This window comes from Xenopus laevis, chromosome 9_10S (assembly GCF_017654675.1).
Source record: "Xenopus laevis strain J_2021 chromosome 9_10S, Xenopus_laevis_v10.1, whole genome shotgun sequence".
NCBI classification, from domain to species: domain Eukaryota; kingdom Metazoa; phylum Chordata; class Amphibia; order Anura; family Pipidae; genus Xenopus; species Xenopus laevis.
Genome location: NC_054388.1, coordinates 67,214,593 through 67,228,309, shown reverse-complemented (window position 1 = coordinate 67,228,309; position 13,717 = coordinate 67,214,593). Strand labels below are relative to the sequence as shown.

Genomic DNA, 13,717 nt, shown 5'->3' with positions numbered 1-13,717 from the left:
GTCTGTCCCCAGTTACTCTTCCAGTAGGGACCCACCGTTTTCTCTTTCGATAGCGAAAGTGGAAGAGTAAATATACTGCAGCAGAGGTGCAGTCTCACAACCATTGAGAAGTTTGGTTATTTAGACAAGAATTTATGCCATTTGACACTTGACAAAGTGGAAAGATTGCTGGGGATTTCCAGCTCTGCTAAAGAATACATTGTATTAACATAAATCATGGAACAAAGTTAACTGTTTTAATGGGAATTGCATAAGTCAAATTGGAGGAATGAATCACATTACTGCAAAACCTCTCTAATAGCAAGGCACATGCACAAGGGGTGAGCCTGCTGACAGGACATCTAAAGTCACTACTGACAACTGCAAAGTGATCTTTCAACTCTCAGCTTGCCTAGCTGTTCTGGTATGTGAAACATGCCTGTTTCCTATGTTGTAATCACCACAGCTAAATATCCATAAGCCTAAGTAAATGTGCGGTCTCGCCAGGGTGTTTAGGGCATAAGCTCCAGTGACTATACATAGGTGCAAGCACAAGCGAGCAAAATTGAGACACTTGAGAGACAGTGTTCTAACTTGAGGGCCTCTCGAAAGAAGCCTCTTTAGCCTTTGCAAGTTTACGCAGTGAGAACACAACACAAGTTATAGACCTTGGCTTCTTTATGAGAGTTGAAGACATTTCCAAGAATGGTACTATGAGCATAGCAGGGTAGCGGGTATGCGCCTTACTAAAAGACCAGCCTAACCTCAAGGGCCTTATATGTAAGAAAGACCTGTTGCAATATATTCAGAGTACTGGAAAGCTAGAAAAGAAATACAATACCACAATTGCCAAGGGTTCAGAAAGACAAGAGGAAGATATCATACAAGTACTGGTGTGTAGCTCCATTTTTTTTGACAGAAGTCAAAGATAAAAAAATTAAGAAAAAGAAAATACAGAATAAAAAAAACACGAAAATATTATTGAAAGATGGTCTCTTACCAGGGTAACCCCCAGTCCAAGGGATTGCCAAAGTTTTGGGAAAATACAAAGATGTAGTAAGAGGTCATCCAGTAGTAAAGCAGTAGCCTAAGGTGTTTTTATAAAAGTAAAAAAATCTTTATTAGGACATATGTAAGAGTTTTGTGCTTGAGGTGGGCATTTACTCATGAGTCAGGCCTGAAACGTGCCAGGCTTACATATGTCCTAATAAAGATTTTTTTACTTTTATAAAAACACCTTTGGCTACTGCTTTACTACTGGATGACCTCTTACTACATCTGAATGCTTTGTATGTTCCCAAGCGGAAGATGTCCCTGTTTAAAAGAGCTTATAATCAAATTGTTTTGACATCAAAAGATAACATGGAATGGTAAACATCCTCCCTACTGTTTGTGCTGGGCTTCTAGAGGTTTGCAGGTTTACCAAGATCAAATTTACTTTATACTACAGGTAAGGAACCTGCTATCCAGAATGCTCAGGACTTGTAGTTTTCCGGATAAGGGATCTTTTTGTAATTTGGATCTTTATACCTTAAGTCTAGAAAATCATATAAACATTAAATAAACCCAATAGGCTGGTTTTGCTTCCAATGAGGATTAATTATATCTTAGTTTGGATCAAGTTCAAGGTACTGTTTTATTATTACAGAGAAAAAATAAAGAATTTTAAAAAGCTTGGATTATTTGGATATACAGTAATGGAGTCTATGGGAGATGGCCTTTCCATAATTCGGAGCTTTCTTGATACTGGCTTTCTGGATAACAGATCCAATAACTGTACTATATTGCATAAAGCCCCACCAAACACTATGGGGCTTATTGTGCAGCCCCTGAGTTCACCTACACAACCATAATCAGGGCCACAAGTGCCAATAATTACATGTAAATTAACAGATATGATTTTGTGTTTTTTATGTGGGAGATTAAGCAAAATAATACAACTGCCAGCACAAAGCCATTCTAGAGATACATGAAAATCCCTGCTTATGATGCTGTGCTTGAGAACGGGAGATCCTATATATATATTTGCAAACACTAACATGTATGTTAATATTCACACAATTTTAAAGGCAAAATAAAGATATTGAAATTGGGTTATCTGTTCTCTTTTAGCTTCTATGGTTAATGGCAATTTGGGCTGTAGTTTTCTTCAGTGTCATGGTGCTGTGTGATTTCCTAAAGAGAGGCATATAATAGCAGGCTGTAGGAAAGTCTCACAGAATGACCAAGAACTGGTAGTTCCCACTAAGAAAAAGGAGGCATGGAGTTGAATGATATAGAAAAATAAAGTTTTACACACTTATATTGTATTTGAATGCTTTTTTCTCGTTATTAAAGATATGGGCAAAACCCCCAGCAGCTACTGGGTCTGACCCTGCAAAGCCTGGTATACCCACATTTATTTGCAACCAAAGTAAACTCACAGACACCAATAAAAGTCAGCTACCGCCATGTCCAAATGAAAATACAATGCAGCAAATTTTTACCCATTATGCGGTGTATTCCCCAGGATTCAAGTGTAATGCATACGCATGATGTATATAAGCAGATTTAGCATTATGGCATTAGCATTAGATTCAGTAGGTGCAAGACAGGTTCAGGAAGGGGCACACAGCCTTATATATTTTGTGCTTATATATTTTGTACTTTGTCATAGTGATGTGCATAAGGCTTTGCCTACTACATCAGATTTTATGAGTGCCTGCCCCACTAGGTTGTTACTGAACCACACCTCATGCTGTATGTCCTGGGGCATGTGCACCTGGACCCTTTGTTGTTGTTGCAATTCAGTTGTACTATGGAAAGGGTAAATATAATGGTGGCACTCACTCTGTTGGTATTTCCCTGGCCCTATTTTTTTTATATGTACACTTTTATGTACTTTTATGTATTATGCATATTTATACCACCGTCTGCCAGTGAATCTGGCTTTTCTAATCCCTTAATAGCGGTTATGTTCTTGCAAAATATCACTTGTGTTCATAAATGAGCCTTATTATTTATAAACGATCTTCTTTTATCGCTGGCATTTAGCAATAAGTGTTCCTATTTCGTAATTGTATTACTCAGCATAATTCTGTGGGATTGGAAGGTATTTGGACAAGTATAATGCGGAATTCTATTTACACTGCTGCTTACACATTTACATTATTAATAATGTATAAGGGCACGCAGGTTATCTCCTGACAACAGGGTATCAATAAACAATAACCGCTTCATCAATGTCTTTATTATCACTGATTAAAAAATGGTGTTTGACTTCAGAGAGACTATGGAATGTGCGCAGTTCCTATTTTAGAAAGATAAAAATGTAAGAATGAACCAAGGCATTTCTTTTTATAGCGAGCCTAATTGACTAAAATAGAATTATAAAGTGACTGTGGATTATCAAGAACTCTTGTGTTCTGTGTTGTGGAAGTAAAAAAGAAAATGTTTCCATTCTCAATATTTTTACACTGATTCACATCACTTTATATGGCAGTCATGTTTAACTCTAACTCTAATTAATCTAAGACTTCAAGGATATTTTGGCTCACTGTGCCGTGACATGATTAGACCTGTGAGGTGATATAAAGATAAATCAAAGAGAATGTTCATAGAGAAGGCTGGCATCGTTTTCTTTCCTGACATCATTTGGAGACAACATTTGGGATCATTTTGCTTGTAAAGGCAAAGTTTACTTATGCAATGGTTGTGGATTTAAGCACAGTTACAGTTTCTCATTATTTGAGCTCATAAAAAGCTTTGCACTTTTTCTTGCTTTGGTTTTGATGAAATCTTTGCTCTATCTATGAATGCCAGACAACATAAACACAACCCTGTATGACATCAATGAGCCTGTTACTTCTAAAGCCCAAAACACTTTTCTATTTCATAACTCTCCCCCTGAACTGACTCCCCTCAGTCAAATAAGGTTGGAATCAGCCAAAGTAGATGGAAGGGTCAGCCTTATTACATCACAAAAGAGGATGAGACCTGCTGCTGGAAGTTTCACTAGCCACCAGCCCTAACCCACACCAGGAGCTTGCATTCATGGCCCAACCTACTGTAAACATCCTGAGGGTTTTGGGTCAGTCCACTCATATTTCAATAATCTTATCATTGATAGAGATATTTAGATGACACTATTCCTGCGCTGTCTGTACAGAGACATACTAATTGTAGAAATGTGTGTGCTTCAACCACCTCACCGGAACCCCTTAGGGCAGAGTGCAGAGCAGTCCAGAGACCCTTGCCAGGGGTCAAACATGTACTAGAGACATACTAACCAACTATGCTTTCACAAGAATTCTCTTTTTTTAAGTACTCTAAATTCTTGAGGAAAATTATGAGCCTACAACGGTGTTTTAAAGAGTCACTAAATGCCCATAAACTTTTTTTTCCAGGTATAAGCAAAATAATTAGAACCTGCCAAAAAAGCACTCTATTTGTTATACCTTTTTAAAATATATGTAGGGACCCTGAGGGGTAAGTTCCCCTTTTCGTTTGGAGCCTCATGGTGTATACAGGGTTTCCTGATTGGTGCAGCATGGCTGATCCCACAAGGTGTCTTTGCTGTGCTATATAAAAGGAGATTGCCATATGCTCGCAGCCATTACTGCTGGAGGATTCCTACTTTCACTTTCATGTAGGAGGTGGACAGAACTCATGCAAAGATGTAAGGGGCTAAAAGGGAGTTCGATAGCCCTGTGGGCTGATGCAGGGTACTCCGAAAGCCTGGAAAGCTTAACCATGCCGTTTTGGAGTTTTGCTGGACATCTTTTGTGTTCGCGCTATGGATAGTGCTGGGAGCTGTAGTTCTGCAGAGGAAGATATCTGAGTGCTCGCGCTATGGATAGTGCTGGAAGCTGTAGTTCTGCTTTGGATTCAGCAACAGTGTGCTCACGCTATATACAGTGCTGAGAGCTATGACTGGAGGATCAAGCAAGCTGCATGTGCTTCATGGAATGGATTCATAGCTGTGGATGCCTGCTCCAGCTCTGGATGAGCCTCCCCATCTGTGTGAATCCCCAGGGTAAGGTGTGCCATGAGGAGGATAGAAAAATAGAGGATCCAGGATGGTTTCTGTTTATGACACAGGCTGTTGTTGATGCCTGCCACAAGGGAGCCAGTACCTAACCAGAGGGAAAGGTATTTTGGGCTGCTATTGCTACTTGGGACCTATTGTGCTTTTTGGGGAAAAGGGACTGCCAAAGAAGTTGCGAGACTTTGCCTGGCATGGAGGGCCAGGAAATGGACTGCCATAGGTTCCCATGGGAGTGGGTTATATTTGATGTGATGTAAATGTGTTTTACTTCCCCTTTAAATTACACTTTCCTTATATAAAGTTGTGTTTTTTTTATATAATAAAGTGTGTGTTTCATGTTATTCCTAATGGGACTATCCTCAGGTGTATTCCAGGATCCCATTAGGTGGAGGCACTGCCAGAGAAGAAGAATTCCCAGTACCCTTTCACCTAGCAAAGGGGATTCAGGACCTGTAAGTCGGTAATAATGTACAACCTTGGCACCAGGGGGGTTGCCAAGAGGGTGTAACATATATTTTCTATTTATATAGCAAACTCATAATTGTTTTGTTTTTACATTTACTAAATTACACACACACAGCTGAGTTACAGTAGTTTAACTACAGATGAGCTCTATATAAACTATATCCCTTAGTTGTATATGTTTTGGTATACATTATGCAGGCCAGGTTCCTCTTCTCACAACTGCCTAAAAGCATTAGGAAGTTAAAAACTAGCTCCATTTGCTCTGTTTGAGATATTTTGCTTATTTTGTTTTAAATAAAACAACAGGTATGTTGAGCACTAGTTAAGTATGAAAGTATGTTGAATAAGGGGTTTACTGTCCCTTCAGGGCTCCCCAAGGCTAACACTTCACAATTACTTATTGCGGCTTTTTTAATTTTTGTTTTAATGAAGACAGAAATAAGGGTAAGCAAAGTCAAACAACTGGTATCATGCATTTATATTAAACACTGAAGGATAATATTCTTATGATTTCAAGTTCCGGGCTCTTAGAATTGGCTGTCAGTCAGAGGATTTGACATTTAACTTTTAGCAAGACCTTAATGTTGTACATCTCAAGGCCAACCTGTGTAAAGTACCCTCAAACCATGAGGCAATATGACTAACAAAATAAAAGTGAACTTTATACACATCTGTTCTGTAGCTGCCAAGACAATTTTATACATAGAATGTCAGTGGTTTAATATAATTCAACTGAGCGCCCAAAATAGTTCACTTTCCTTCCTCTGAAAGTGTAATAGTCTCCAGCCTGAGAGGTGTAAGTCAAATGGTCGGAACTGATTTAACAAGCTGTATAAATGTGCCGGACATGCAAGTTCCTGATGATAAAATGTCTACAGCTCTTCAGCCGCAATACAATGCTGAAACTGATTAAGGCTTCAGGCATTTTACACATAATACAGCTGCCAGTATGGTATAAGACTGCCAAGGAAAATCTGGAATAGGAAATTTAATTTTAAGAATGTAATTTGTATGCTGGAATAAACAGAGGCAGGAGTAACATTCCAATTGGTTGTTATATGTTTTTGATTTATTCACTATTCTACATGGCTTCTCTTGAATATTCTAGTGCTGGTCTGGTCTGCCCTGCAATGGTATAAAATAGAGCAAAGAGCTGACCTGAATTGTTGAATCTTCCATTCAGGCACTATGGTCTTTAATACTAGCACAGTTGATTCTATTATTCACGGCACTATATATAGAATATAAACCTTCACTTAAACTGACTCTTTTGGCTGCCTAGCAGGTGTAAGGGATTATCCAATGAGAACCCTTCTTACAAGCACCGCCTTGTTATTATGCCATATTAGTAATTGAAGATGAACATCTACCACAGTAGCACTGATCCACCTGAATCTTTCTGGACTACAAATCTCAGCATTCTCCAGCCTATTATCAATATTAAAAGGAGAACAAAAGTTTGGTTGCAAGGCACCCATCAGTGTGCCTCTCTCCAAAATCACACCAGCAAAGACTGAACAATTTGCTGTAGCAGAGTAGCACATTTCTTATTTTGCACATCTTGTCTTCTTTTGTTCTAAATCCTACTGCAGGTACCATTACACTAGTGCTAGCAATTGCAGTTTCAAGAATAAAATATATTTTTTGTAAACAATTCAGTTCATTATACGGAAGTTTTAATAAGTGCATAAGTATGTTGCATGTAGAGCTCTGTAAAATAAAATGTCTTTCAATACATTTGCATTTTAAAGCATATTCAGTTAACCCCTCTAGCCAGCCTGTGTTTCTCTCCCAAGCCTGCACCCCTCCCATAAGCTCAGAGACATCCATTTAGAAGAAGAGAAAGCTGGAAGGAGATGAACGCATGAGGATCCCTTTTTTAGTCATATTTACAGGTTCATGCCAGAAGCCTTTCAGGCTCGTTGCTGGGACACATTCGCAGACTTCCCTGAGTATACATTCCAAGGGAAACAGTTACCATAATCCCACTGCAGTTTATCACATGCCTAATCATTCACTCCGCTTACATGCAAGAAGTGCTATTTAAGAAAAAAGAAAAGAGAACTTTGAAAAAGTTGTTCTTGCCAGTTACATAGCCCCCTGTTACAGCTTAGCATAGTCACATAAGCAGGGAGCTTGGCCAAGCCACCTTATTTATAATGGAACCCAATAGCTTTGTAGTCGTACTAAATGTGTGCTGGGATCCAACCTATATTCATATATCCACACTGCCCATCTGGAGGATTTCAAACAATCTATGGTTATGCTATGGGGTTGCTACAACGAAAATCTATTGCAGCAGAAAAAGAAGCATCTTCCAGACTTTACAAATATTTAAAATAAAGCTATTTGTAAATGTAACCACAATTGAAAGCAGTATATGAGTGTCCCTTCTGCACTAAATCAACCTTGCATGCTCCCTTGCAGGTCTGTTTCAAAATACTTTAAAGAGAAACTATCAAGTAAAAAAATGTCCCCGAAAGAACCTGCACTCCAGATGGGGGAAACAAGAGTTTTTATTAAAGAAAAGTACAAATGGAAAGCTGGGACACAAGCAAGCACATAATAATCAAATGCCCTGGCTTGCTCAATATGTTCATGCATGTGATGTGGGGGGGAGGGGTCAGTGCGTCAATCAATCCTTCGTTACTCAAAATTGGGGTAATACTTGATCTGGGGAGTGTACCCCTTAATTCTTATTTTCTGAAGAATCTCCATTTGTACACACAGCACCACCCTGTCTGTGCATCTCCTACTTCGGTAGGCTTTTAAGCCCTTCAGTAGATCCATAGTCTTAAAGAGATACTGATTCCAGAAATTGAACCTTTTTTACATCTACCATAAAACTGACTTTGCATGCTTCTTATAATGTTGCCATAAAGTATTTGCCCAATGCTTTTACATTACCTGTCTGACTCCCTGTGATCACCTATTAGGAGGCTGCCATATTTGTGCATTAGGAGTCCGTTAGCATTAGAAACTTTAACTGACAGGCTGAGATGGGACAGTCAGGTTGGCAAAACAGTCAGGTTTAGAAACTTCATCTAACAATAACTTACATACACAAACCTCTCATCAAAAAACAATTAGCATGGCCTATAGGTAACTTTTAATGTACATTCATATTAGCCCTGTAGTGGTCAATCTTGGAATGGATGTCAGCTCCCCAATCCCAGCTACCTTTCCAAATAGCATTTGTAGCAGCTTTATGTCACCTGGGGGAGGAGAGTACACATTGTCCAATATCATGACATACGTAGCAATTGTCACCTTGAGAATTCGTTTCAACTTTGGGTTTAACAGTTTTTCTGAACAATTCTCCCCAGGAATAAGAGGAGTATTCTGCATGGAATATAGGGCCCAGCCATTGTCTCTTTAGAGCTCTGACCCTTTGGCCTAGCAGGTGTGTCTCTTGCAGTAAGATCCCATCTGCCCCCTGCTTTTTAAAGTGATCTAATACCACTGACCTTTCAGACCCAGTACATTCCATGATATTATCCTGAGTTTAGTCCCTGCTATTATACTGTGAGAGTCGTATGCAGCTTAAAACAGTGACTACCACACTGCATCTTAAAACATTTTGTGGAGACGGCCCATCCAAGAGATGTGAAAAGAAGAAGGTTGAAATGAGATAAAAATAAAGGTTTACAAAACAACCCCAACTGTCCCCCACCTGGTATCCCCGACAAAACATTTGGAGATACATTATTCCCAAAACAGGTTAACTGAGTAAGAGCTCACAACATAATCAAATAAACCAGTTTATCCGTAATACTAAAGGCTTTTGACTGGTATATCACTTGTGTCTACTCAGCTTTTGCAGGCTGTTAGGTGTTACTGGTATAGTCTGTTCTGATGCTAGGGGGTATGCACCGCTTGTGCCATTTTTATCGATCCCAAATTTTGTGAAGGAGGGAAGTTCACTGGGCCCCAATGTTTATTGTCATAACCATGTGCAGGAGTTTCCCTTATCCAGGGCCATATTGATCATACTTCCCCCTATGGTCATATGAGTGGTGGGGCTAGTGTCGCAGTATCATGGATGCCCAGGACTTAGTTACATTGTCTTTCTTGCTGACATTACTCCTCGTATTGTGGGGAGCATGTTGGACTGTTTTGCTGCCTTGGTGGGCTGTTGTGGGGAGATCTTGGGCGTGCGTCAAGCCATTGCTGAGCGTTGTCTGGCTGGTCAAATATGTGTGTTTTGCCACCTTCTATTATTTGTAGCTAGGCTGGAAAGAGCATGTTATAGCTGAGACCGAAGTCCCAAAGGCGTCTTTTAACCCGTTAAAGGTGCTACATTGTCATTGGAGTGCTGCTGAGTAGTCTGGATACAAAGACACCAGGTCCCCTGGAAGTATATATCTCCCTTTTTCCTGGCTGCTTATAGTGCTATATTCCCATACATTAGGAATGGTCTTGGTGGGGCACCAGGTGGAAGGGGTCACTTGGGGACCCTGTGCGCCCTCTCAGCTACAAATTGTTGTGAGTAAATGTCCGCACCCACCATGTCCTTAAGCCACTGCTCAGCGAAAAGTTCAGCTTTAGCCCCTCAATCTTTTCAGGGAAACCCAACACTCTGATAATTGATCACCTTTGCCTATTCTCCATATCTTCCATGCGTTATGTTGTTCGTTTGAGCAGTTTGTGTAATCTCATTTGGTAATGGAGCAGTGCGGTCATACAGGGTACTCACACGCTTCTCTAGGGCCCCAGTCCTTTCTCTAATGACTTGGACATCCTGTTTGAGCAATGATAACTCCATCCTGGACCTTCTCAATTTTGGCAGTTAGCGTTGGCGTGATTGTGGTTTGGCAGCTGGTAATTGCATTTAGGACGTCCTGCATTGTAGGAGCTACAGCACCCTGTGCTCTAGGAGCTGTTTCTGCCTGGCTCTATTGTTCTGCAGGAGGAGGAGAGTTGCAGGTGAGTTGTGTAGCTATACACGCATACTGCTCCAGTCTTGTGGCTGCCTCCAGTCGCACCCGCTGTGTATTTTTCCCCATTGCCATTTTTCAGAGGATGTTTGGGTGTCCGCGATCCCATTTGGAGGAGGTAAGTCTGGTTGCAGGCTTATGATGTGCAGAGCTCCCTGTTCTCACTGCTTACCAGCTCGACATGAGGCTCCACCTGTCTCTTTTTACATTTTCACTGAGCATATCAAAAGTTCCCTAAGCATTCTACTCAAAAGATTCTGATGATCCAAATGAGTCTGGATTTTTCTATAGTGTCTATGTAAAAACAGCAGTAGTGACAGAAGTTTTTGAAGACACCATGGGGGTTATGTAAGAAAAGGCACTAAGTTTGCCCAGGAGCAGTAACCCATAACAACCAATAGGACATTTGCATTTAAACAGGTGGCCATTAAATGCTACCTTCTGGTTGATTGCTATGGGTTAGTGCTCCTGGGCAAAATGTAGTGCCTTTTTTTACATAACCATGTATTTTCTGTAGTGCTGTTTGGGCCTCAATGGTATTGATTTTGAAAGTCATCCAAGGCCTTGGTGTAAACAGTTTGAAAGCCCCTCTGATCTGAGGATCCAACAGTGAACACAACTGAGTAACTACACTGGGTACCAGCAGTCATTTGCCTGCTGCACAGCCAACAATTGCTGTGAAGTGTTTCTATAATGTCCTAAGAGACAAAGGTTACTTCCACCAGTCAATTTCGTCTCTATTCTTAATATGCCCCAAACCAAATGCTTCTCTTAACGGCACACCAGTCTGGATCCCTACAGGTCCCTCTGTTTACCAAGGCCCAGGTCTATAAAAAAAGTTTAGTCTTGGTATCAGGGCCCCACAATTTTCAGTCAATGTTTTACAGGAAAACACATTTTACAATTCTTATGTGACACTGAACAGTACAATTTTCAAGTAAATAAACCATGATATTTTGACTTTCCATACACATGATGTACTGCCAAGTGAAGGACTAGTGTTGAGCTTGTGTTGACCGGAGCTGCCGATTCTCTGGTCTCCATCATTCTCTGCACTAGACAAGGCCAATAGTGACAAGGAAGTTATCTCCACTCCTGAACTTTTTCACCACTCGGACAACTTTCATTCAGAATAAACAGAGATTGTACAATATACAGCCATATTGCTCCATGTTCCAAGACATCACACAACACAAATAACGATTAATATGCTGTAGGCACGGCACATACTATACCAGTCCCCTGAGAAGCCCCCCAGCTGCAGCGTGTAAGGTTTTTAGATGAAAAGCAGCTCATTATACAAAGGCTTCTCAGTGAATGGCTGATTTACTTTGATTGTGCTTGAACGAACAGAAAGTAGAATGCAACTTTACTTTCAATTTCCAATTTTTTCCTGTTTAGTTCAAGAAATAACAAAAAAAATACATATTTCCTAGTTAAAGCAACAGGCAAAAAGATGTTCAACACAAGTCCCATTCATTAAATAAATGTTGAAAATTCTGACACTTTTAGGGGATGCTTGAAATATTTGTAAAAGTTTGTTGGCAACCTGCAAACAAACTATGCATGTGTGTCATGTGAATATATCATGTATATATAATTATACAGCACTACTTTTATAGGCTGCTCTCTGTTAATTACAGAGTCTGCCCACCAATCCACAGAAAGAAGAAAGATACAACCCCATGTGTAACCTGCCAATCGTGTGCTTGATACTGCATTTTATATCCCAGTAAGTAGTGATGTCATTGTTGTCAGACTAGGAAAACAACATTTTCAGAAACAGTCACTGCAGCAAAACTGGGTCCAGTACAAAGTGCTCTAACTCTCAAAGATTTTTTGCAAATGGAAACATTTTGGTTTTGTTTTGAAACATACTTTAACAACTATGATGACTGGAAAGCAACCTTCCATCGGGGTTTCTTAACATGGAATCCAACCTGTGGACCCATTGGAGGTCAATAGCTGACAAAGTGGAAGATAATAAAAGATACGTGGAAGAGAGGAGTGGTCAGCTACCAGGAACCTTTGTTACAAGTAGCAAGAGGGAAACCTAAGGTCCCTGCTGGAGCCATGCCAGCCTATAATATGAATGTGGCACTTCTTGTGCAACTCCCTGGGTACAGCACTGTATTTCCCTCCCAGAACATGTCTGAGCCACACCCTGCTGCCCAAATCCACCCCCACACCCGTTGCCCATCCAGTGCATGCCCAGCTCCCTGACTCCAGAAGCAGCTCCCTCTCTTTCACCTTCCCTTTGCGCCCCATGGCTGAGCCCTAGTGACAGGCACATGCATGCTTCTACCTGAGTCGCACACCAGTCTCCCTTGTGCCCTTTTAATTCTGTGCCCCTCTCAGTGGCCTCCCAGTGTCCCACATGAGTGCTGTGCTGCCCAGTCACACTCCCTCCCTCTCTTACCTGATCTCAAGCTGCAGACAGGCTCCTTTTGCAACTCTCTCAGCACAGGCAGCTTTCTCCCACTGACAATTAGAAACTTTCCTGCACAAGTCACTGCTGAAAACAGCGTGTTCCCTACACTTTCTTCCGGTCTTATGTCATTTACTATTCTTCCTGTGCTCTGCTCTGACACCCCCTGCAGGGAGTTTGCAGGTACTACACCTTTCCCATAAAAGGAGTCACCTACTAATGCACACACGTGACACAACACCTCTGAGCATGTGCTGAACTCATCTGACGTGCCACATACTTTAGTTATTGTTCTTCATTAATATTTGGGGAGAGTATATAAAATGCTTGGTGGTTGCTGTCATGTGACAAGTGCACGGCAGTTACCAAGAGCAACCAATGAGCAGGTACTGGATACCAATTAAGGATCTACTTTATAGGGCTTCTTTAAAGGGGTTGTTCACCTTTACGTTCACTTTTAGTATGGCGTAGGTTCAGCAATCTGGTTGCCAGGGTGCAAATTACCCTAGCACCCATGCATTGACTTGAATGAGATACTGGAATTTGCATAGGAGAGGCCTGAATAGAAAAATGAGCAATACAAAGTAGCAATAGCAAAACATTTGTGGCCTTACAGAGCATTTGCTTATTAGATGGGATCAGTCACCCCCCCGCCCATTTGAAAGCTGGAAAGAGTCAGAAGAAGGAGGACAATAATTAAAAAAAACTATAAAAAATAAATAAAAACCAACTGGAATGTTGCTTAGAATTGGTCAATCTATAACATACTAATTAAAGGTGAACCACACCTTTAATAAGCATAGGTCAACCAATGTGAAAGGTGCAGAAAGTGGGCACCCTGCATATCAGCTCATGTTTTTCTCCCTTGGGTGCAAGTCTTTG

General features: G+C 40.7%; 1 protein-coding gene across 2 annotated transcripts in view; it reads right to left on the bottom strand.

The window, feature by feature from the left end:
* Window positions 1-13,056, bottom strand: part of map3k20.S (mitogen-activated protein kinase kinase kinase 20 S homeolog) — an 87,654-nt gene extending 74,598 nt beyond the window's left edge. The window contains exon 1 of one of the 2 annotated variants that reach the window (XM_041578931.1): window positions 12,827-13,056. The gene's annotated coding sequence lies outside the window, so the exon portion shown is untranslated. The remainder of the gene's footprint in view (window positions 1-12,826) is intronic. The other variant, XM_018238868.2, reaches the window with a different exon arrangement.
* Between the last annotated feature and the right edge of the window lie 661 nt (window positions 13,057-13,717).